The following is a 23,950-nucleotide window of genomic DNA, read 5'->3' as shown; positions in this document are numbered from 1 at the left end:
CTAACCTCCTTCAAGTCAGTTTTATTGTGAAATATTTTCATAACGATTATGTTCATAATTTATTGCTCGACCTCTTGTCATCATACAGAAGGATCCAATTATTTACTTTATTGCAGCAAGAGTTATAAGGCAAGAGCTTGACATTTACACTAGGTCAGTGCTATATTGGGCACTACAACACAATCTCTGACAATAATAGATTTATCTTTCTCGTCCACAGAATACAATATGGTATTGGTGTATATCAGTAAGACCCAAAATTGCAAATCATGGACTGCAATGGTGAAAGGGATTACATGTTGTCTCTTCACTATTGTTTGGCTTTTAATATGTTCAATTAAATTCAAATGAGTAGTTGGTTATATTTCAAATCTGTAATTATCTATGTGTCATTTTTGATTTATCTCCTGTAATTGAACCTGCAATTAATGCATGGAGGAACCAACCACATTTCTGGTAAAGTAATTGGTTATAGCAGTTTTAACAGTGACCAATCTCTGTAATGTTTCTTTGTGCATATTACAGAATCAGGCAGTGCATAGATAGGAACAGACCATAATTATCTTATGTAAATATGATATATAAACATAGTGATTGCACTTTCAGCTGACTTGAACTAAACTTCCAGAATTCCTTCCAAAAGCCTCTCTACCTCTACATGGTTTTATTTTCTTTTAAGATGTTCCTTCAAGCTTACATCTTTTTTCGAGTGTTTGGTCAGCTGTGGAAACATCAATGAGAGCCTTGATGACAACACACCTGCAACTCAATGCACTATTTTGGTTTCTTACTCAAGGAAGGATGCTTTGGCTCTGGAAGTGCAAGAAAAGTTCACAAGATGAAATCCTGGGTTGAGGACTATGCTCCAAAGAGAGATGCATGAGATGGGAATTGTATTCCTTGGAATTTAAGAGAGAAAGATAATTGAAATATAAAGTTCTTAAGGTGCTTGTTGGTTGATGTTGGCAGAGAATTTCCTTTAGCTGAGGAGTCCAGAAATCAGAACCACAGTCTCAGAATCTGGAATGGGTCATTTAGAATTGAGATAAGGAGAAATTTATTTACACAATTAGTTGTGAATCTTTGGAGTATTCTACTCCAGAGACCTGTGGATGCTCAATTGTTGAGCATTTAAAACTGACACAAAGTTCGATATATATTTTAATACTAAGGTAAGCAAAATATGTGTGGATAATGCAGGAAGGTGGAGTTGCGGAAGAAGATCACCTATGATTGAATTGACTGGTGGAACAGAGTCAAATGGTAGAATAGCAAATTGCTGCTCCTGTTAAATACTTATAAACGAGATTGAAAATTGCTTAAATAAAATCTCAAGAAGCACTAAAACTTTTGTTTGCATTGTCTTCGGATTTTGTTGGAACATTTATAAAGGATAACAGCTCACATGAATCTAGAACTGGATTTTTTCTTTAAGGATCCATAAACAATGGTAGGGAGAATGAATTAACTTTTGTAAAAAACAGAATAGTGTGGGTTGCTTGATTTAGAATGTTGCGGATTGTCTCAGCTGATGTATTGGAATTTTTCATAGTTCCCAAATGTGAACAGTGCTTTCAGAGCAGGTTGTTGGACGTGGATCAGCATGAAACTCTCTCAGTTTCAGACCGGAGTTCTTAATTTTAAAAAAATGTCTTCAGCTTTGATTTTCAACCAAGCATGTAAAAGGCTTTGCTGGAGGAGCTTCACAGCCATAATATTGTTAAGTTAACATAAATTAACAGTGTGAAGGTATGCGCTCTGCTAAGGGCCTTCTTCATGAATCTTAAATCTGCGTCCTCTGGTTAGCAGCACTTGTGCCACTAGACACAGTTTATTTGTATTTGCTCTAGAACTGTTCACAATTTTGAAACCATGCGTAACCTCTTACGTAAGGAGAACAACTGCAGCTTTAGATTCTCCGTGTAACTGAAGTCCTGCCCCCCTGCTATCGTTCTTGTAAATCTTCCTCTCATTCCCTTGAAGGTCTTGATGTCATTCCTAAAATGCGATGCCCAAATGATAGATCTTACTCCAGTTTGGACTTACCAAAGATTTAAAAATACTTACCACAACACCATTGCTTTTGTATTTTGTACTTCTGTTTTTAAAATCAAGGAATGCATATGTTTACATATTAATCATCTGTACTTAGCCTGGCAACTTCAAAGGATTGTTTATATAATCCGTACCTCTCTCTTCCCCTGCACTAGATTGCTTCTCGCCTCCAGAAATTTTATCTTCACTGATTCCTCCTTTTCTGAATTTGTGTCACCTGCAAACTTTGCAGTTATAGTTTATATCCCAAAGTCCATTACATTAATATTGCAAAAGACTAAACCACTTTAGGTCACATGATGTTTCTCAGTAACAGTGGGATAAATATTTCCTTGAGCCTACCTGGTAAGTTCCAAGACCCCGTACTGTAAGCGTCTTTACAGCTCCAGTGTTTGATTTTGTGTCTCTTAAGATTTTTCAACACTTTCTTCAGTTTTGCCTGTAGCAGCACCATCAGTTTCTTTTCACTCCACTTAGATAGCTGTTTGCATTAATTTCCAGATTTCATTTTAAACAGTATCCACCTGGGTTCATTTCCACCCTCAGGTAACTGCACAAACTCCACACAGACATACTCCCAATATCTACATGGATTTCCTTCGGTTGTTCCGGTTCCCTCCCAATATCCAAAGATGTGCAGGTTGGGTGGATTGGTCTTGGGAACTCCAGGGTGACGGGAATAGGGTGGGGGCTGGGTTTAGGTGGAATGCTCCTAGGATGGTCAGTATAGACTCGATGGGCTGAATGGCCTCTTTCCGCACTTTGGGATTTTATGATTTCTATGAAGTTGCTGCTCCAAGGGAAACAAAACTAACTTGAACTTTGTAAACTCTCTGCATTAGTGAAGTAAGTTCTCTCAATGTAGGGTAGGACTACAACCTGGTAGGAGTTCAATTTGTTTGACTATACTCAAGCACCAGAGCTCAACATGCGCAGCATATTTGCATTTTTATTTGTCCATAAATAATTGTAATGAATAGTAAGAGATCAAAGTAAATGAAAACAAGGCAAAATCTGTTATCTACTTCGGTATAATGATGTGGAGGTGCCAGTGTTAGACTGGGGTGGACCAAGTCAGAAGTCACATGGCACCAGGTTATAGCCCAACAGGTTTATTAGAAATCACAAGCTCCTAACATCTTTTGCAGGAAGTAAATATGCCAGGATATTGGATGAGATAACATTATGATCCATGATGGCCATTTATTCAACGTACTATCGAGGCTCAGCATAAATCATGGACACTGAGGAAGATAAAAGCAGGCTACTTGACTCACAGGAAAATGAGCTGGGAGGCAGGATTATGACTTATAACTAAAGGTACAGCCAATACCAGCTGGAATTCTTGAGCCAATGCAATAAAGAGGAGTACCTTAAGTAATGAGCCATCAGCCTTTTTCCTTTTCATCTGCCAATTCACAAAGCCTAAGGGATGGATATAATGCACTTAATTTTTGTTGATGAAATAGTAATAAAAACAAGAGATAATTATAAGCTAAACTAGCCAACAAGGCACAATGTCTTACCTAATTTTATGCTGCACTGATGTCACAAAGCTTTGAGTTCAAGGGAGAAGGAAATCAATCAAGATGCAAAACAGGTTTCTTCCCCAGGAATGAAATTAAAATGATTCACGTGCTGTATGAAATGGGCTATGCGCAATCCAAGAATTCAACCCAAATTTATCTTATTGTTGCTGTGTAAGTTCTGCTAAAATTGGGGTTTTATTCTTGTTAGCACTATTTTTCTTGATTTTCAGAGAGATGCAAGTGACGGTCAAAATATTCCCAAGCCTCCATGACATTGGTGAGGTCTTCAATGCAAAGATACCTTATCAAGATTTGAGGCTTTGCGACCTGCAATTCCTGGCATCAATATTACTAGTTAAAAAACAGCAAAGAGCACCTTCACAATGCTCCAAAAAGACACCAGTTAAGTCTGTGGAGTAGGTTTTTGGAAACTTATGTTCAATAAATCACAGTTTTTCCTACTCCTGTTTTCATTGCTCAGGGCAATTTTTATCTTTGGTATTTAATTCATTTCAGAAGTATCGCCCATCTGTTTATTGGGTTTTGAAAATAGTATCCAATTCTGTTGTAGTATTTTCTATAACCTACTGATAATTTGTGACACATAATGAAAACATTACGTCAGCAGTGAGTGGATTATGCTGGGTTTCATCCATGCGGACCTGCTTGGGTCTTGTGAAAGTGGTTACAGATTCTGAATGAGGCTTTTTTTAAAAATTGTTGGTTTATAGGGATACATGTTTCAAATTTAGATTTATTCTTATTTAAACTGTTTGATTTTTTTACGCAAAGGAATGCAACGTTGTGAAAATATGTCTATTGAAAATTTTAAAAATCACAAGACTACAACTAATTATTGATGAATAAAGCCATTTGTACAATCTCAATTTGTGGGCGGCACGGTGGCACAATGGTTAGCACTGCTACCTTGCAGCGCCAGAGACTCGGGTTCAATTCCTGCCTCAGACGACTCTCTGTGTGGAGTTTGCACATTCTCCCTGTGTCTGCGTGGGTTTCCTCCAGGTGCTCCGGTTTCCTCTCACAATCCAAAAGATGTGCAGGTCAGGTGAATTAGCCATGCTAAATTGCCCATAGTGTTAGGTAAAGGGGTAAATGTAGGAGAATGGGTCTGGGTGGGTTACGGGTTGGTGTGGGCTTGTTGGGCCAAAGGGCCTGTTTCCACACTGTAATTAATCTAATCTAATCCATACAGAGAAATCTTAACATTCCACTCAAATCCTCCACCCTATTGTAGTATCCAAACATCTCTCAAACTAATCCACAATTACACACATTTATTACCCTTTGCATGAAGAACATGGGGAGAATGCAATTAATGCTGTTATGTGTGTATTTCAACTTTCTTGAAATAATGACAAAATTCCATCACGCATTTTTGATTTGTTTTAAACACTGCATTAGGTTTTAGCACTCTTTTTTAAATGGTATCCTTTGCATCTTCCTGCTCCCACAGCTTAATGAAACAATTGTGCAGAAAAGCCAACATGGTGGTTGGAGAAAGTGAATGCTCAGCCATGATTTTACTGGCACAAAGTGAATGCTGACATTGGAATCAATTAAGAGGTTATCACCAGGTCCACTGTCCAACTAAGGAAGGTGGACTGGCTCTCTCTACTAGGCGAAAGTGAGGACTGCAGATGCTGGAGATTAGAGTCAAGATTAGAGTGTTGCTGGAATTGCACGGCAGGTCAGGCAGCATTCAAGGAGCAGGAAAATCGACAATTCGGGCAGGAGCCCTTCATCGGGAAATTCCTGATGAAGGGCTCCTGTCCGAAGCGTCGATTTTCCTGCACCGCAGATGCTGCTTGGCCTGCTGTGCATTTCTAGCACCACTCTAATCTTGGCTCTCTCTACTGTCTGCCCAATCAAAGGACTATCTGCTCAGCAGTCTCGGCAACACCACGGGCTATGACATGGCGCCATCTTATGATGCTCTTGTAGGAGAGACGGAAAATTTATATCTGTTGCAAGGCCAGGCAGGTTGCACCAATCAGAGGGGAACGCATTCTAATTACATTTTGAAACTGCAAGGGCAGTCTGCAACAAGACCTCCTCAGAGTCATTATTCCCTCTTGCCTGCTTCCATGCAAAATACCCGCAACATGGGTAAATGTTTTACTTAGATTCTAGTCCATTTAATAATTCAAATTACCTGCTCACCTCAGTTTGAGCCAGCATCAAGGAACCCACCAGACATGACATTCTGGCATTTTGCCAGCCCTCCATCCACCTCCCAGTTTTCTACCCTCGAGCTGGTAAAATCCGAACCCTTGACTTTCAATTTGGAGGCCATTAATTAGAAGCGGGTAGGCTTTTCATTCAGTCTGCTTCAAGGCCACTGGAAAAGCAACATCAGGTGTAAGCCGGGGTGTCAGATCGAAAAGTGCTGTCCTTAGATGGAAGAGAGAGAAGAAAAGCTGGTGGTATCACATTTGATCTCTGGTTCAATAGTACACCCTTGATAATGTCCCTGATTGTGACAAGAGAAAAGCAGAATACTGAAGATGCTAGTATTCTGAAATAAAAACAAAAACAGGTTTTTTTCGGAAACAAAGGCACTCAACAGGTCGGTTAGCATCTGTGTGAGAGGGGAGAATAAGAGCACATTTTTCAATGATTTTCCATTGGAACTCAGTTCCAGGGAGGGAATTCTCCAGTTCCCTCAGGACATGAGAGAAGCGGAGAACTTTGTAGTCTAATCTATCCTAGCTGATGGTAAGAGGACAGTGATGAGTAGTGTACAACTGAGAAAAGGATGAAAAGTGATTAATCATATTGTACAAAAAAATTATATTAGGGAGCTGAAAATTTGGAAGTCTATATATCCTGATTATTTGAATGTAAATAGCTATTTTCTTTTTCATTGGTGTGCTTGACTTTATATTCTGTACTTAGTTTTATTGTTATTTATTGCTGTGGTGTAGAAACTCATTTCCCCAAAAGGAACAGGCCCACATGACATTACATATGTTGGCACAATCTATTTTTTATGGCAGCAATGGCTTTCTGTAATTTGATTTATAAGCAATCAAATCAACTCAATTTAATTAAGACAATAGCTGTATGATAAATGTACACCTATTGCTCATTAGTATTCAAAGCAAAATATGTTCTCCATATCACAGTAGGTGAAGTCATTCCTCCAATAAATCCTCATTGTCGCTTAAGCCTGCCTCAGTAATGTTATTCTATTCTTGAGCAGTAATGAAGTTTGTCATAGTTCTTGCAGTAAACACTGTACTTAGATAGATGGGATTACAGAGGCAGGATATTGGATGCTATAAAGTTAAGATTTTAACTTTCCCTTATGTCAATTGATAAAGATCAAACTAGCTAATAGATGGTTGACATGATTATGATAATCAATTGCTGGACTTTTTTAATCATCATGGGGAATACCATAGCTGCAATAAAACATATTTATTTTCCAAAGTAACAGCATATAGGACTAATAAATAGCTTGGAAATGTATATGAAGTGAATGTTTTGATACTTTGCAATAGTCTCAATAGTATATCAAATGAAAACAAGTACTGTGAATGAGCCTATATAAAGAACAGGCTTGTTTTCAACAAATGGTCCATGAGGAATTATACAAGTGGACTATTCTCAACAAGCAAAGTTGACACAAGACTGTGCTGTTACATTTGTGAGATTTAACAAACAACATATCTAAGTCAATGAATTGGAAAGTCATTCCTATTGCATTAGTCTTGCACAGTCATGTCATTCTTTCTTATACTTTGCTCTGAAAAAAATGGCATAGCAATTTAAAAACAGAATATTGTGGGATCTGAAATAAGATCAGAAAATGCTAGAAGTATTCAGCAGGGTAGGCAGCTTCTCCAGAGATAGAGACAGGTTTAACAGATAGACTTTTACTTTTGAGGGATGAATCAGGAATCAGGAGATTTCCGAACATTGTAGTTCCATCTCCTAACTGACTGTCTTCATCATGGATACTGGGCATGGCTTGAGGTCAGGCTGGCTGCTGCCGGTGGGCCAGTTCTGAAGTAGCCAGTTTAAAAGGACTTCCTTCATCACTGTGACATAAACCGTATTCTCGCCATGGGTTTGAGGCACCCTAACCTTATCCTCTATTTCCTACTCCTTCATACCAATCCACCTCATACCCACATATGTACCAACCGACTGACCTAATATCCACTATAAACCAATATGAACCCATGAGCCTATTTTAACATTTGTCGGTTTTTGAAAAGCCACAAATCTGTCATGTAGATATTACTGAGATTGCCATGTAAAATTTCACAATCTTCATAACAACTCAAAAATCTATTACAATAAATGGACATTTTTTGAAATCCTTTTTAAAAGAAAAATTATCTTCAAGTACTCATAAATCTGTCAAAATTAAAAAGCTCACATCCCCCTTGATGTTGAGTGACAACATTAAGAATACTTCCCCTCATTTTAATTCTTCACTTTGCTGTCCTTTTAACATCTCTATCCTTGGCTTCCTGCAATGTTCCAATTAAGCTCAATGTAAGCTTGATGAACAGCACTTCATCGTTTGATTCAGTTCTTAACAACTTGTTAGAGTCAAAATTGATTTCAACAATTTCAAGGTATAACCTGTGTTCCCCTGGTTTGTTTCTTTATGCCTGCATAGGTCAATATTAATCTTGCTTTACTTGATTTGGATGATACTTATTCATCTTTCTGCTATTCATCCTGCTCCTGACTCATATTTTGTTCTTTTATGCTTTCTATTACTACTCCCTACTACCAGCTCTTTTGTTGCTTAAAGTCTTCCAATTACCTTTTGATTGCAGACCTTTGCTTCTGTTCTTCCTCCTTTTTCGCTCACCTCACTAACATTTCTAACTTATTCTAACTATGATGAAAGGTAACCTGAAAGGTTAACTATGTTTCAATCTTCACTGGAGCTGCAAGACCTGAATATTTCCAACGTTTACCGTTCTTATTACAGATTGCCAGCATCTGCAGTGCTCTGATCAACTAATAACGTGTTGGCCTTGTTGCACAAGTCAACTATAATTTGATGCAAATATTACACCTTCTACTGTAGTTTATTTTTATGCTTCAAATATTAAAAACATTTATGGTCACATCTAACATGATACATTCAAATTGGTCACATCTAACATGATACATTCTGTAAGCGCTATGAAGTAAAACTATGAGCTTCATTTGCAAAATTATGATCAATACTCCTGTCGTGATCTTTAAATGACCACCAAGTAGATTAATTTTCCAAAGGTCTTTCATATTGCAATTGACAAAGGGAAAAAAAAGACTTTCATTCTATCAATCCAGGCTAGAGTCTTTAAGATGAAACAATGTGTTGAACATTTTTTATGTCAACTGTGTTATGTTTCAAAGAGTGGAGAACATCATTGTAGTGTCATTATTAGATGTTAGTTTTTTTTTACTCGGGAATCAGCAGAACAATGACAGATGGATCATAGAATCCCTACAGTGTGGAAGCAAGCCATTCAGCCCATCAAGTTTGCAACGATCATTCGAAGAACATCCCACTCCAACCACCTCCCCACCCAAGCCCTGTAATTCTGCATTTCCGTGGCTAATCCATCAAGACTACACAGCCCTGGATACTATTGAGAATTTCCCATGGACAATCCACTTAGCTTGCACATCTTTGAACTGTGGGACAAAACCCACATAGATATGGGGAGAACGTGCAAACTCCACAGAGAGGCAAAAGTGAGGATTGCAGATGCTGGAGATCAGAGTAAAGATTAGAGTGGTGCTGGAAAAGCACAGCAGGTCAGGCAGCATCCGAGGAGCAGGAAAATCGACGTTTCGGGCAAAAGCCCTTCATCAGGAATAGACAGTCTTTTCCTGATGAAGGGCTTTTGCCCGAAACATCGATTTTCCTGCTCCTTGGATGCTGCTTGACCAGCTTTGCTTTTCCAGCACCAATCTAATCTGAACTCCACAGAGAGTCACCTGAGGGTGGAATCAAACCTGGGCCCCTGGTGCTGTGAGGCATCTGTGCTAACCACTGAGCCACCATGCTGCCCTGAAGTAGATATGGCAAATGTAAAGCTATCCAACTCATTCGGAGTGACTACTGGAGGGTCCACTAATGGTGGCGATAGGTTTCAAACCCATGACTCAGTACAGGTTAAAGCGCAAATCTAGTGACTCGGATCACTCAACAACACTCCCATTTTTCCAGCACAGTAACAAGTATCACTCACTTTTCTGGTATTTTGTAGTATTCCTGATTATATTCTCCAAGTAATACTTTTGTTGGGATCAAGATCTTTGATAAAGGTTAATAATTAATATGGGGTTAAGCTGAAAGAAATATATTTATTGTTAAAATGAGTTTGTCTAAATGTCAAAACAGTATGATATGCTAAAAGATACTTACCCTAAATTGTTACAGTCTGAGGCTCAATTTATCCTGCAGAAAATGTCCTTTGATACAGTATGAATAATTTATGGATGATGTGTTGTGGCTATTCTGCTAAGGATTTATGGGTAACAATAGCCATGGGTAACCAAGGGTGAGTTATGAAGGAGAGTTTCTCTTCTCTGTACTGGTGATTATGACAAGGTTAACATTTTTCACTTCAGTGACACATTATTGTTAAAAATGACTTGTCCTGTCTGTAGTGGTATCCTATATTGTGGTTATTAATTATATAGCACACATTTTTCCACAGTACTGTGCAATGATAATATCAGGAAAGGGAATCTGCACTGTTCGCTGAGGCTGTGAGAGCATGCACGCTTTGAGGTACTGATTGACCAATACTGTAGCAATTTTGCACACAAACATTATATATTAATCTGTCTGGATTTGTGACTGTCTTTACGTTGTTACAGAAAGTCAATAAATAAAAGCTCAAGAAAAATAGAAAGCTATAATGTTTTAAGAAATGAAATGAAATGAAATAGCTGTTTTGGAAAATTGTTGTCCCATTGAAGAAATCGTTGACAAAATTATTAATCAACAAAATGGAGACGAGATTTCCAGCAAAAATACTATTCCGTTCTTTCATTTCTCATACAGGTATGAAAATCAATTCAATAAACATAAAAAATATATGCCAAACATTTGAAACTTTAAATAAGAGCCCTGGTGATATTTTGGTCAGATTTCAAAAGTAAAAGAAAGACCTCTGTTTTGACTATAATCCTTTATTAAAATAACTAGTTTTGACAAAAGATTTCAACTAAAACGTTAACCTTATCCTTTTATTTCAGCTGAGGATTGAACTGTAATTCAAACTTTTTTTTTTGGCTCTGTGTGAGGTGCATCAATTTTTTGTAAGGCTTCTTTGAAAGAGGCAGAGTGAAATTTTCCATTGTATATTACCAAATGTAACAGATTAACTACAAGCTGAAACAGAAATTGCTGGAAAAGCTCAGCAAGTCTGGCAGGATGTGTGGAGAGAAATCAGAGTTAACCTTTGGGGTCGAGTGACCCTGCCTCAGAACTGATGGTAGCTAGGAAAATGTTGGCTCATATGGAAAGGATGTGGAGGGGTGGGGCTAAGGAGTAAATTAGATTCGATTATCTACAGTGTGGAAACAAGCCCTTCAGCCCAACAAGTCCACACCGACCCTCCGAAGAGAAACCCACCCTCCTATATTTACCCCTGACTAATCCACCTAACACTACGGGCAATTTAGCATGGCCAATTCACCTAACCTGCACATCTTTGGACTGTGGGAGGAAACCGGAACACCCGGAGGAAACCCATGCAGACACGGTGGGAACGTGCAAACTCCACACAGACAGTTGCCCGAGGCGGGAATTGAACCTGGGTCCCAGGCGCTGTGAGGCAACAGTGCTAACCACTGAGCCACCATGCCACCTACATTGGTGGGGAAGACCAGTTCGATAGACAAAGGAGTGGATAGCGATCTGGCTAGGAGGATGAATATCTATTAATGGGGACAGTTAGTGGCTAACAATGGATTGTGTGTAATGGCAGACTATGTGATAATAAGGTCTAGTGCATGGGGGTGGGGTAAGGACATGGGAGAGCTTATTAACTGGCTTCATTGCCCCCAAAGCATACCTCATGTCTGATTTCATCCCCATTTACTGTGTGCTGTTTCCAGAACAACTCATCCATCAGCAAATATTCACCAAAGGTCGAGCACCTCCTGTGTCCACAACATTTTTGAAAGGCTTCTGGGCACCCGGACCTGCATTGGCAATCTGGTATTCCCTCTCATCTGCAGTGTAATGACACAACAGCCACAAAGACACAGTCAGGGTGGCTAACACTCCTTCACCTACACAACATTATTCTCTCAACCTATACACTGCCTAACCAGGCCACATTGTTCATTAATCCTTTTTAAAAATTTATCCTTATCTACATCTCATCTAAACATCCTCTCATGGTTGGCATTGGTCTGTCACTAGTGCCCACTAGAAGCCCACATCTTGACATTGTCCAGGAGGGGACCATGACATATAGGCAACTGGTTGGACAGTTCCAAATGTGAGTTTTTATTTGCAGCCACCTAAAGCAAATACAAACAAAATGAATAGAGGCTTCAGCTCACCCACATAATGCAAACCAAATGTTAGCATCTTAAACAATGGTAATCCTACATTCTGTAGAGGTCTACTGCACTCAATTCTCATTACTGGAACCAGTATCAATCAACTAGTGTCTGGCTTGTAGCACCCAGTGCAACTGACCTATATCAGAGTCAAGGAGACCTTCTTCATCCCAAATTTCCCGGTCATCGTCCTCCTCTACAGAAGACTGTTTCCATTCCCCTCGTTCCTCAGTAACTATCATATTGCCTTGTTGCTTGCTCCAACCATGCACAGCCTAGTACACCAGGGTGATGCAGCACTCTCTGCTCAGACTATGCGGACGGGTATCTTGAGAATGGTTCAAGCAGCAGGACAGCATCTTCATTACTGTTTATACTCTGCTTCACTAAGGTCTTGGCTGAGGCCTGGGTAGCATTAAACCTAATGTCGGCATCTATCAGGGGTTATGACCAGGGTGTATTGAGCCTTGGTCACAGTGGGTAGGCCTTGACCCCCTGTAATCAGCCTTGTAAAGCACCTGGACCTTGAATGCACCAGGGATATGATGCAGAATCATGGCAACGAGTTGGGTAGTGGGCACACAACTTCACAAAGTGACAATGGTGATCACAGATTAATTAATAGACTGGAGACCCTTCCCAAAGATGAAATCTCAGTGCCACATGCGTACGGTTGATGGCACCCACAACCTAGGGAAAGCCAGTGATGTTGCCAAATCCTACTGCCCAGGCTGCAGCACTGACCTCATCATTGAGAATCAAAATGAACCGGTGTGATCTTATACAGATAGCATCAGTCTCTGTCCTGAAGCATTTGTGGGTGCACAAGTGTGAAATCCTTCACAGGTCACCCATCACTCCCCAGAAAGAATCAGTTGCATGCAGGTTCAAAGCAGCTATAACCTTCACAGCCACCAGAAGAGAATGGCCTCCCATTCCTGCACGTGTCAGGTCTTGCTGTAGCATCTGACAATGTTCCATCGCAATATCTGGACCATGAGTTTCTTGCACCAAATTGCTCATCTTCAGGATGAATAATTCTGGTTCTGCTGTTGACACCACGCGTCCTGAGGAGCCCTCCAGCTACAACCTCTGCCTGAGCTGGATGCTCTTTGTCCTCGACAAAAGCCGGCTGCTGCTCATGGGCTCACCATCTACCCTGAGCTGCCATCATTTTCATAGCAAGGCCGCTATAGCGGACAGCAATCGCACAGCAACACGGTTCAGGATTTTCACTGGAAATGACCTATGATGGGAATGCAAGGAGTGAAAGAGGCTACTCGCTCTCGGAGGAGTCAGTGGTGATAAATCCAGCAAATGGAGGCTGCTCATCCTCCTCCAGACAGTGAGATATGCTGGAGCCCATTAATGAGGGTTATGTCTTCATTATTCAATTAGCTTCAATATGTTCAGCAGCTTGGTGAAGGCACCATGCTAGCACAGTGACAAATATATTGTTCTGGATTTTCTAGTGACCAAAAATACGATATTCCAGTGATGATGGGAGCTCTGTATGTGGATCTTGCAGAATCCCTTTCATAGCACGTCAGGAATTACCCAGGAAATGAAATTTTCTGCAATTCCTCTGAAAATCTCTGTTCAAATCGGAGATTTTGGAGAATTCAAACAAAATTTCATAAAATATTAAGTCAGCAAAGAGTTAGACTATTAAATACAAAGTCTAACTCCAAGTAACAATTCAAGAGACCCTATACTTAACTCATACAAACCTAACTACATTTCCCCCAGCTCCCCAAAGTCTACTCTTTAGACCTTTACCCAATGCCCTTTTGTGACCCAATATCCTCTCATCTGCCCTGATGAGCCCAAACCAAACTAACCCGATGATGGATGTGAACATTCCCGAAGACCTTACAACTCTCCTTCCTGTGCTCTAGCCCCTGCCATATCCAAATAACGTTCTTGAAACATTGTATCACTTACTTTGCCACCCTGGTACCTCACCCCTCCCCACTTGACGTTGTACCCACTTGGCACTCCACTAACCTGGCACTCTACACCTCTCTGGCATCTTATCCCTGGCACGCTACCCCTCTCCCTAACTGACATCCTTCTCTGCCAGCAATTTACTTACCCAGCACCATACCCATTTGGCATCCAAACCCCCGCACCTTAGCTTCACACTTCCCTTAAGTACTTGCAATCTGACTGCAACTGTCAAAGTAGCTGTCAGGATTTTAACTTGCAGAATACAGCAGCTGACTGCTTTGAAAAGGGGACTTTCTCTGAGATTTCTGCAAGACAAAAGATTTGCCAGAATGGAAGCACACCTCTACCCAATCAGATTCTCCTCTCAGAAATGCAGAGGTCCCTTTTGTTTTGGAAAAAAATGAAGGGCCAAGGTGGCAATCTGCATAAGATTGGGAAAATCCAGCCCATTACATCAATCATTCAACTTTTCATTGCATTCAGTGAAGACCATTGATAAGATTACATGACAGATGACAAAGTGATGGTCTTTGCTTCCCAGTGCACCATGGGAAATTGCACAAGTAATGGGTCACCTTTGGCCAGCATCCCATCCCTATTATTGTGGCTGACTTCAGGCAAAACCTGTTCCTGCCAGCTGGAGTCAATGTCAGATAGATGGCAAAAGTGCAGTTTCATGTCTGCAGGACACTAGGACCTTGAAGGGGAAGATACATGAAGCAGATATTTGGAAACTGCTAACTTCAGCATCACTGAGATGCCAGTGTTCAATTTTCAAGCACCAGTGTCATGATACAAAATGTCTTTGATTAGCATTTAAACCCTAACTCTGTTCATCCTGCATGTAATGTAAATGACCAATGAAATGATAAGGGTTAGCTGCAATTTCCAAACATCTGTTTTGTGGCAGCACGGTGCTCAGTGGTTAGTACTGCTGCGTCACAGCGCTAGGAACCCAGATCCGTTTCCAGACTCGAATGACTGAGTGGAGTTGACACATTCTCCCCATGTTTGCATGGGCTTCATCTTACAGGTGTGCACTTTAGGTGGATTGGCCATGCTAGATTGGCCATAGTGTTCAGGAATGTGTAAGTTAGGCGCATTAGTCAGGGGTAAATGTAGAGCAATGGGGTAGGGGAATGGTTTTGGGTGGGATACCTTTTGGAGGTGCAATGTGGACTTATTGGGCCAAATAGCCTGTTTCCACACTGTAGAGATTCTATGAAAATAATTCTATCTATTTTCCTCTTCAGGGTCCTAGTGTCCCACAGACATGAATCTGCACTTTAGCCATCAATCTGACATGGACTCCACCTGTGCTGGGCATTGTCTCAGCCATTTTCCAATGGCAGTTAGCATCTAGAGAAAACCAAATGATGGCAGCTTTAGGTGTCAGCACTAGGCTTCGCCGGGTCACCAGGTACTGTTCCAGGTCCTTCATGTCCCTATTACCTTGCAGTAGCCCAGCAGCCCATTTCTACCCAACCCCAACAACCCCCATATGGAGATCCATTACATTTGACTTTGTTTCCAGCCATTAGCACTGTCCCCAAGCCCTGACATTACACCTTAATGTTGCCCACATTGGTTCTCTATGCTCTCCTTGCAGATGTCATGGTGGACACTGCCAACATTTACGCCCACTCCACTCCTGTAGCATATCAAAACCTCAGGCTATAACTTTGCTCGCTGAGCTGGTAGGTTTGTTCTCAGAAGTTTTGTCACCATGCTAGGTAACATCATCAGTGAGCCTCCGATGAGGCGATGGTGTTCTGTCTCGTTTTCTATTTGTGTGTCTTGGTCTGTTTCTCATAGGCTGGTAAATGGGGTCCAAATTGATGTGTTTATTGATGGAGTTCCGATTTGAATGTCAGGCCTCTAGCAATTCCTGAGCGTGTTTTTGTTTAGCCTGTCCGAGGATGGGTGTGTTAGCCCAGTCGAAGTCGTGTCCTTCTTCGTCTGTGTGTAATGATACTAGTAATAGGTGGTCATATCATTTGGTGGCTAGTTTCCTGCTCATCTGTCCAAGATCATGTTTGTTGCAGTCCTTGCAGGGTATTTTGTATATACATTTGTTTTGCTGGCTGTTGGTACAGGGTCCTTGAGGTTCATCAGTAGCTGTTTCAGTGTGTTGGTAGGTTTGTGGACTACTATGATGCCAAGGGGTCAGAGTAGTCTGGTCATTATTTCTGACATGTCTTTGATGTATGGTAGTGTGGCTAGAGTGTCTGGGCATGTTGTGTCTTCTAGTTTGGGCTTGTTGTTTAACCGGAACTCCATCAATAAACACATTGATTTGGACCCCATTTACCAACCTCTGAGAAAAAGAATTGGAAATTATATCACCCACTGTAACAGACCAAGACACATTAATAGAAAGCTGGACAGAACACCAGCGCCTCACCAGAGGTTCACTGATGATGTTACCTAGCATGGTGATAAAACGTCTGAGAACAAATCCACCAGCTCAGTGAGCAAACTTACAACCTGAACCTCAACCTGAGCTACGAATCTTCTCAAAAATCGCATATCAAAACCTCTGAAGCGGTTGTGGCTACACACCCCAACCCCATTCACCTCGAAATTTCCCCAGTCACTGGTCCTGTCTATAACTCCACAAATGCGTCTGCTCACTTTGTGTCCACCAACCTTGACTCCCCTACGTTTTGAGAAACAAACGTATGCTCTTGAATTCTGCAACAGTCTTACACAGAGAATACTTGCTCACAGTCACGAGTTTTTTTTACAAGCAGTCCTGTCTAATATACCACGATATTTCTAGAAGCGTGTAAGTTAAAATTCTGGGCCATTAAGTGGAATTGTTGTGCAACTGCAGACAGAACCCAGATCTATTAGCTTTTCCACCACTTCCATTGTGCTTGGGAAATTGTGTTGCAGACAATGTTCAGGAAATAGCTGCTGGGAGTTGAGAAGCTACCATTCACCCAGCCTTAATAATAGTGACAAACATTTTCTACAGCGCACGCTTGAGAGAGAGTGTGGGTGTGTACATTCTTAGGCTTGCTTAGATGATTAGATTAGATTACTTACAGTGTGGGAAACAGACCCATTGGCCCAACAAGTCCACACCGACCCTCCGAAGACCAACCCACCCAGACCCATTCCCTTACATCAACCCCTTCACCTAACACTATGGGCAATTTAGCATGGCCAAATCACCTAACTGTGGGTGGAAAATGGAGCACCCAGAGGAAACCTACCCAGACACGGGGAGAATGTGCAAACTCCGCACAGACAGTTGCCTGGGGCAGGAATTGAACCCGGTCTCTGGCATTGAGAGGCAGCAGTGCTAACCACTGTGCCACCCACATTACCTCTTACATTCTACCACCTACATTGGGAAGGGAAGAATCAAACATACCCGTTCAGAGTGACCCCAGTGGAGATTGCAGAAGTTTGAATGTAAGGACAGACTTAGGTATTGTTATCATACCTTGACTATACTCATAGTCTGACACATCAGAAATTGTTACCTGTGTAGGCAGTGAAGGAAGAGAGCACTTGCTGAACTTTATTGCAGCATGAGACAGCATCTTCTCAAATGGTGGGAAAAAAAGGGTGGCACAGTGGCTAGCACTGCTGCCTCACACACCAGGGACCTGGGTTCAATCCCAGCCTTGGGTGATTGTGTGGAGTTTGCACATTCTGCCCCATATCTGCGTGAGTTTTCTCCGGGTGCTCCCGTTTCCTCCAACTGTCCAATGATGTGCAGGTTAGGTGGATTAGCCATGCTAAATTGCCCCATAATGTCCAGACATTGCCGGCCTGGTGGATTAGCCATGGGAAATGCAGACTTATAAGAACAAGGTAGAGGGCGGGTCTGGGTGGAATGGGCTGAATGGCCTGCTTCCACATTGCAGGGATTCTATGAAAAGTGACTAATAAGTAGTATTAAGTTTAATCACAGACCACTGTTGCTTGTTCTGATTCTAATGACTGTACTTCTGGTCTCGGTAGAAGATAATGCCAGGCTTCCTTGTAACTGTGAAACTATGTTCAAAGTTTGGGAGAAGATTTGTAGCTCGGGTGCTCGTTCTTGTGGTTCTGTTTGTGTTGCAGACGTTTCGTCCCCTGTCTAGGTGGCATCCTCAGTGCTTGAGAGCCTCCTGTGAAGCGCTTCTGTGATCTTTCCTCCGGCATTTGTAGTGGTTTGAATCTGCCGCTTCCGGTTGTCAGTTCCAGCTGTCCATTGCAGTGGCCAATATATTGGGTCCAGGTTGATGTGCTTATTGATTGAATTAGTGGATGAGTGCCATGCCTCTAGGAATTCCCTGGCTGTTCTCTGTTTGGCTTGTCCTATAATAGTAGTGTTGTCTCAGTCAAATTCATGTTGCTTGTCATCTGCGTGTGTGGCTCCTAAGGATAGCTGGTCTTGTGGTTTCGTGGCTAGTTGGTGCTCATGGATGCGGATCGTTAGCTGTCTTCCTGTTTGTCCTATGCATGTTTTGTTTATTGTTTACTATGTTTATTGTTACACAATATATTAATGATAGTACAACAAAGCAACAAGTTATGAGCTGTATATGGTACAACTTCTTAGAAGAACATAACATGACTACTGAGGTCACAGTGTTATCACAGCTCATCCACATACTAAACAAACACATCTCCACAACTCTTTCCTCAAACAGCAGTAAGCTCATTAATGTCAGATAAAGGAGGGTGGATTGAGAATCATAGAATAATAATAGAATAACAGAAGAAGGCAATTCAATTCATCATGTCTCTACCAGCTCCCGAAAGACTATTCAGCTAGTTCCATTCTCCAGCCTGATCTGCATCGCCCTCTAACTTCATCCCTTTCACTTGTTCCATATTGGGTGTGACATGGAAACATTTTAATGTCAGTCAGCTTCTGCAACTCTTAAATAAACAGTATTCCTGGAGCATATGGCACAAATGAAAAAAACATACACAGGTATTTGAAAAAATCGCAAGTAATGGAACTTCCAAAACATTTAAACAGCAGCCCAATTTTGCAAGAATCCTCCAGTGTCTGAAAGTCAGCATATTTTGCCTCAAACAGTCTTTGGGAATGAAAGTGTGCTGCTTGCTAGCTCATACTCACCAGAGGCCCTTTTGTTGAAGTCTGTATCATTTAGCAGTGTAACTGACAGAGCTTACTTAGCCTTATGACCTGCGGGGCTATCCCTGTATCTACTGTACATACATTTTATGGAGTTTACATGCTTCTTGCATTGCAGACCCATATGTGACAATTCTCCCTGAAGATTCTGGCAGAAATCTGTAAGGTCTATGAAAGGGTTAAGAGGGAAGTTGACCTGACTTCTGACACATGCAGGTTGCTTGATGAGTGAACCTGAAAGAATTTCATCTTGCAGCTGATTTCACATGAGTTGTATCTGACAAACTGCGATAGCTCCCGGGTCAGCATAGCACCTGCAATGGGACTCATTGCTTTTCAGTCATTCCAGAGATGCAGACATTGAATAGATAGAAATAAAACTAGCACACTATAAATGTTTTGGATCTAAAATCTTAATTTACTTCTAAATAATATGCTTTTTTTAAATTGGCTAATGTACATTTCTGTAGACATTGTAACCGATACCTAGGCATGTCTTATTCCTAATGTGCAATGCTTTTCAGAAGCTATCACAGTTCTTGATGCTTGAATAAAGCAGATTTGTAGGTTCTACATGTTAAAATGATATTTAATAGAATTTCCTTTTTTTAAAAAATGGAACCGATCTTGGCTATTCCAAGTACATAAACTGGCGAAATTTATCATGATAACATCAGATGGTTGTTAAAGAATTAAAGATATTGAAAGGTTAATCAAAACCTGGTGCCACATGTTTCAATAATTAATGAGCCATAAGAAATATTAAATTACTGCTGTAATCAATTAATGAGCAAGGACAGCTTACCTAATCACGACAAACAACTGCAGAATGCTCTGCACAATTTGAGCTGTCTTAATTCTTTACCGACACGTTAAAGCACTTGCCTTCATGTCAAATCTGCTTTCCTGAAGACAATCCTCTATGCTCCAGCTCCAACATGGGGAGACAGAAGAATACAATGTCAACGTCAAGATAAATATGTTTTAATTTGGTTTACAAATTTGCCCAATACTGACAATGTTAAAATAAGAATTAAAGCAGAAGCAAATCAAAGCTTATTACAAAGTAAAGATGTAACAATATTTAATCATTGAAATTATGAAGAAAAAAATGCTCAAGTATGAAATCCAATACGAGTTTCCATGGAAACATTTTCCAGTTGATCGTGGTTATGCATCTCCCTCCATGTGCATTGGAAATTGCTTACCTGCTAATGAAAATTCAGAAAAATGAGATGATAATCTTCTAATCATCGTTTTCAGGAGTACCATTGGACATATATTTTCTTTCTGTTCTTTTGTTGTTTCATATATGGAAATTAATGAAGGTAAAAGTAAAGGTGGCAGAAGCCCAATAGTCCCTCAAAACAGACATGGGGCGCTTGATGTATGATTAGCCATGCAACTGTTGAACTTCATGCAGGCAGTGTGCCATGTTGTCTACTAATTTGAATGATTGCAGCCTGCAGCCAGCACTAAACATGCTACTGAGTCCCTGCAAGCCTCAGTAAAAGGTTCAGTAGCGTGCAATGTGAGCAATGCAAAGTCTCCGTGAAATGCTACATTATTGAAAGCCAGCCAACACCTCATACCATGAAAGCACCTTCTGGCTAGTGCAGGTGTTGGAAAAATTTGTTAGAAAAACAGGCAGGATGCTGAATTATAGTGTAACAGTCACAAGAGTGTTCTGCAAGTGGATGTCTTTGTGAAGAAATGGAGAGATATGATTGAAACCGTCCAGACAAACTATGCACAGGGATTGGGGCCAGATGATAGCTGTGGCAGTCAATACCAGGTGTCAAATGGTGAGGACCTGGAAGCAGTGTCGCAAAAACTTCATCGATCTTACACAAGTGAGAAAGGCCAGTGAATGTATCTTTGAATGCCATGTCCCACCCTGTGCATTACAAGCTTCCACCATTTAATACATCAGAACCTCATCTTTCAGCCTATCATCATTATGCATCAATCTGAATTCGTCTTGATATTCATACTCTTAGTTTCTCCATCAGAAACTTAACACCACTGCATACCTCATACCTCGATCTGAGATTGTGCACGCTACTAAACATTCAATTGTGACAGCCACACCCCTCAAGTACACTGCACCACACTCCCTGACATGCCTCCCTCTCTCTTGAACTCAAAAAAATGCAAGACCAAAGGTAGCAGAACCAAACATGTGAAAAGGGTTATTATTGTTGCATGTCTTCGACCCAGTGGAGGAGACAGTGATTGCCATCATTGGAGAGGTCATGACTGAGTCCATGGCTGGCAAAGGAAATGTTCCTACCTAATCCTTCTACTCAGATCCTACCTTTCCTTCCACCACAATTTCTTCTGATTTAGCACTCAGATCTGTAAGCATGGGCCTTTTGCTTTCCCATTTACTTCACACCCACCCTGTCTTAACAATGTATTCTTGTGCTTTTCTCCTTTCATTATGACTGGTTGGATATTCATGAAAGGGTAATATTGGAACAGCAAGAAGACAGTGAAGATGATAGGCTTGACAGGAATTCCTATTGTTTGATACGAATATTGGAACTGTAACTAAATTACATATACCCACCATTACCATTGGTGAACAATCAACAAAACCAATCTCAGGTTTAAAATTAATAATTGACTTATTAATTGCCATTAGCATGGAGAATTGTTAAATCTTGCATTTGCAATTGCTTCCTAATTTCACTCCTGACTGCTCCCCCAAATCTTAGACTCACAAACTTAAAAGATATATTTCCTCTCTATCTTTTCTGTTTCTCCCAATAGTTTGATAATTTTGATCAAATCATCCCTTAGTTTCTAAATTTCAGTAAATACAACCCCAGAATGCACAATCTCTCCCACATAATTTAAAGTTTGTCATTCTGGCAGAGGGAGAGGTGGTGACAGTATAGTGGTATTATTGCTGGGCTGTTAATCCAGAGACCCAGTTGATGTTCTGAGGATCAAATCCTGCCACGGCAAATGTTGGGATGAAAATCTGGAATAAAGTGCCCAATGACCACAAAACCATTGTTGATTGTTGGAAAAACCCATCCTGTTCACTAATGTCCTTTAGGGAAGGAAACTGCCAACTTTACCTTGACTTGCCTACATGTGACTACGTGGTTGACTCTTAATTATAGAGTCATAGAGATGTACAGCATGGAAACGGACCCTTCAGTCCAACTTGTCCAGGCTAAACAGATAAATCCTGATGAAGGGCTTTTGCTGCTCCTCGATTTTCCTGCTCCTCGGATGCTGCCTGACCTGCTGTACTTTTCCAGCACCACACTAATCTAGACATAGCTATAACTTGTTCCCTAGTTCCATTTGGTCTCAGGAATCCTTGGCAAGCCTGAATAAATTATAGTAGTGCGGTTCTGTGAATTGCTCATAGTAGGCAACTTTATACTTTCCTACTGTCCACTTCGAATGGCGAATCTCTCATTTACCGTTTTTTATTCATTGACCACTTTGTATTGTGCTCTGCTAGATAGAAAGAGTATCATTCCATTTGCTTATTTGATTATTTTTTGTATCTTTTCACAACATTTGAATTATTGTTGTACCTGGACCACAAAGTCACTTTGGATCTCCACTGTTGCTAACTTTTCAGAATTTAGCAAGTACTTTGTTCTGTGGCTTTTTGGGTGCAATTGGAAATTTACATTTGTCTATGATTAGATTAGATTAATTGCTTACAGTGTAGAAACAGGCCCTTCAGCCCAATAAGTCCACAACAAACTTCCGAACAGCAACCCACCCAGACCCATTCCCCTACATTTATCCCTTCACTTAACACTACAGGCAATTTAGCATGGCCAATTCACCCAACCTGCACATTTTTGGACTGTGGGAGGAAACCGGAGCACCCGGAGGAAACCCACGCAGACACGGAGAGAATGTGCAAACTCCACTCAGACAGTTGCTTGAGGCGGGAATTGAATCAGAGTCTCTGGTGCTGTGAGGCAGCAGTGCTAACCTCTGAGCCACCGTGCCGCCCATGTATTGAAATCCATATGCTGCAATATTTCTAATGCACTTAATGATAAAGAAACTTTATTCTTCCCTCTTCACTGGCTAGAACTCTATCTCTTCTTGTGTTATCAACAAATCAGCCAAGTGGTTAATAAAGAGGGTGAATAGTTGAGTGCCCAATACAAATCCTCACAGAATAAAGAGTCACATTGTGCAAACTAGGTTACCTGCACATTACCCCAACTTTCTCCCCTCTGTTGTTCAGCCAATTTCATAATTTGCGGAAGAATTTGCTGATGATACCATGGGCTGGGACTTTGACTAATCATCCCTTCGAAGAGATTTATCAAATACCTTCTGAAATTATATTAAAATAGTTCATTCATGGGATCTGGGCTTTGCAGGCTGGGCAGGTGGTCATGAACCATCTTTGGTGTATTTGTCCATTTGGTGTAGGTACACTCATTGGACTAATAGGGAGGGAATTCCAAAATTTTAACTGAAGGAGCGGTAATCTGTTTCCAAATCAGGATGGTGAGTAGTTTGTAGGGGAGCTTGCAGGTAACAGTGATCCCTTGTATCTGCACCCATGTCCTTCTAAAATGGTAAAGGTAAAATCACTATAGTCCTGCTGGATCATAGGTCTGTTCGCTCGTCACCGAGATACAACTGGTAGTGTTTTAATCTGAAGGTCTCCACACTTTGAGTAAGTGGAGAAGTTGAGAAGGACAGTCCCTCATGGCAACCTCAGCCAGTGTGAGAATTGAACCCGTGCCAC

The 23,950-nt window shown here is 40.9% G+C and overlaps 1 long non-coding RNA gene across 1 annotated transcript in view; it reads right to left on the bottom strand.

Moving 5' to 3' along the window:
• The window catches only part of LOC122549729, a 55,846-nt gene extending 35,728 nt beyond the window's left edge, over positions 1-20,118 (bottom strand). The window contains exon 1 of the long non-coding RNA XR_006311649.1: positions 20,009-20,118. This is a non-coding gene — a long non-coding RNA (uncharacterized LOC122549729). The remainder of the gene's footprint in view (positions 1-20,008) is intronic.
• Positions 20,119-23,950: the final 3,832 nt, after the last annotated feature.

The sequence above is a fragment of the Chiloscyllium plagiosum genome, chromosome 5, assembly GCF_004010195.1.
Source record: "Chiloscyllium plagiosum isolate BGI_BamShark_2017 chromosome 5, ASM401019v2, whole genome shotgun sequence".
Lineage (NCBI taxonomy): Eukaryota > Metazoa > Chordata > Chondrichthyes > Orectolobiformes > Hemiscylliidae > Chiloscyllium > Chiloscyllium plagiosum.
The sequence above is the reverse complement of the archived record's forward strand: the minus strand, read 5'-3'. Positions and strand labels throughout refer to the sequence as shown.